Source organism: Drosophila teissieri, chromosome 3R (genome assembly GCF_016746235.2).
Source record: "Drosophila teissieri strain GT53w chromosome 3R, Prin_Dtei_1.1, whole genome shotgun sequence".
In the NCBI taxonomy this organism is placed as follows: Eukaryota; Metazoa; Arthropoda; class Insecta; order Diptera; family Drosophilidae; genus Drosophila; species Drosophila teissieri.
In genome coordinates, this window is record NC_053032.1 from 22954627 (window position 1) to 22957331 (window position 2705).

Sequence of the window (2705 nt, forward strand, 5' to 3'; positions counted from 1 at the left end):
CCTCCATTTCTAGCAAATATTAAAATATAATAAAATGAAGATTTATTTACGAGATGTAAGTGTTCAGGATATGATGCTATCGCATAGATTATTCAGAAGTAATCACAAGCCAATACGTTGCTGGCGAATCTTGATGGCAATTATCCACTTTGAAATAAGCGATGGCCAAGCAAATTCAATTCCAGATTAAATCAAAATCAAAGGCTGGCCTTTAAGATGCAGATAGTGGATTTCTGAGATTCTCTTGCGCCGGTGGTTAAGTGGATTCTAAAATGCGAATGTCGATTTCATGGCCTAGAATCATTGCCTCCGCGCGAACAACTTCGCTAAGGGCGGTTCGGTGGCATGGGTGGTGTGTGAGTGGTGTGAGTAGTATGAGTGGTATGAGTGAGTGGTTTGGGTGGAGGAAGGTGGACGGGGGGCGGGCGGCGATGCTGGCGACGGCGAGGAAAATTCGTTTCAAAAAGTGACCGTTTGAAAATTGGACAAAGTGGCTGATGCTGCTGCCGTGTATGGACCCGCGCCCAAGGCACACAAGCCGTACAGCCGAAGAGTCGTGTTTGGAGGCCACACACACACACATACACATACATTCACAGTGAAATATCCTGAAAAACACACACTCGCGTGTCTAGGTGTGTGTTTGTGTGCATGTGTGTGTGTGTGCGAATGTCTGAGCTGGGCGGCTGTCCATTTAGCGCGATACCCACACCCCTGAAAAGCGCTCACACAATCGTTCACGACCCACGCACACACACACAGCATACACACACTCACACACGCTCACACACGCACACACACTCGCAACGAACTCATATGATGTCCGTGACCCCCACCCACTAAACCATGGGCCATCGGCCATCGCCACCCCTCGTCCTGATGGGACGGCGAAATTGGGTTCGTCCCTTGAAAGAATCGTCCTAAGATGAAAGTGCTGTCCCTTGTCCGCCTACCGTACGTTAGCTTCGCTGAAAATTTGCTCGTGGCATGAACACATGTGGCGTAATTTCGTCGCAGATTTTTGTTCGCTAACTGGACAAGGAGATTTCGTGCACTGCGCGAAACGGGCTTGCACTTTATCAAGAAAACGAATGGAATGCGAAAACAAGCTTAAGCTAAGTTGGTAGCTTAAGTTGGAAGTAGCAGCTTTGTTTTCAGATGTGATATATAATATGTTATGATATTATGATATATAATATGTTATGATAATATGATATGATAATCATGATGATGATATGATATGATGCTATATGATATGAGCACTACTAAATCTTTTGGCCATACATTTTTCGTTCTAACTCATAATAATTTATGATTTTATTAGCATTACAAAAAAGTATATCATTTATTCCTCATCGAATTATGAACTTGAACTTCTTATGAGTTTGAGATCTCTGCTTGAGTTGACCCCAAGAAGGTGTCCCAGTTTTCGCGCAGTGTCCTTTTTGGACTTCCGAGTCGCGGGACCCCGTAATAGCGGCTAGTCAATGTTGTGCGCCAAGGCGTGGGCCGTGGGTCGTGGGCCGTGTTGTCGTTCCCCGCGGTGGTGGGACTTCCTTTTCGTCCTTTCGCCGAAATCTCCCCCCCTCCTCCCGCTGGCCAAGCACCCCCCTCGCATTCTCATCGTGAGCATCCCATCCGTGGCTGCCTCGGACTTGGGCAGTGACCGGCTGGGCTGGGCATAAGTACAGTTGTGTAAATACACTAGCGGCCAACGCCGCGGCCCAAGAATTTGTATTTTATCAGCATCATTCACATCGCGTAGTCAAGGACTCCCAATATTTACGCGAAGTATACACATACAAGCACGTGTGTTAGCATCTGTGTGAGTGTGTGGGTGTCTGTGTGTAAGTGGGTTCTTGCCGTAGCAAACAGGACATGTGATGGGATGGTGGTGGTGGTGATGGTGGTGGTGGTGGGGCAACGCGAGGGTTTTGCACACGGGTTGCCGACTCTGTCCGTGTGTGAGTGTGCCTCCACGCGAAAAAACTAAGACGGGCGACTGCAAATTACAAAATCAATCGATTTTTGGCAGTTTTCGTTTTCACAAGGCATTTGCAAGTTCTTCATATCCTAAGATGCGATCTTGAAGAGCATTTTGTTTTTAAGACTAATTTAAGTGTATACAACTTTGCTGTTAAACTTTAAAATTAAAAACTTCGTAAGCTCCTTTCACAATCCGTGCTTATAAAACAGAGTTTCCTTTAAATGCACCATCAACGTTTGTTATCATGACTTATTTAAATATTTTGTTTTAAATATCCTTACCTTTCGATTATAAAATTGAAATAAAATCCCCCAAGTTTTCTGCATGTGTGCGCGAGGACACACGTTTGCGCGACGGGTGGAGTGGTGTAGTGTGGTGTGGTGTGTGCGATCCTTTCATTTTATTCCTAAATGTCCTTCCTTCAATATTTCAAACGTGCTTCGTGACGCGTCCGTTTTGCAAAGGCCGGGGCGACTTGCAAGTGGGCCTTCGCCTTTTGTCGCGCTCCGTTCTTCAGCTTGTTGTTATTGTTCGCCGCTGACATGTTGCTGCTGCGCCGCGGTGAATTGAACGGCGGACGGGGAGTGGGCGCAATGGGACATGGGTGGACGGACATACGGACATACGGACACAGCGGACACGGCGGACATGCGGACAGACGGCGGGTCGAGTGGGTGGGTTTGGGTTTGCGTTTGGGTTTGAGTTTTTGGCGAGCAGA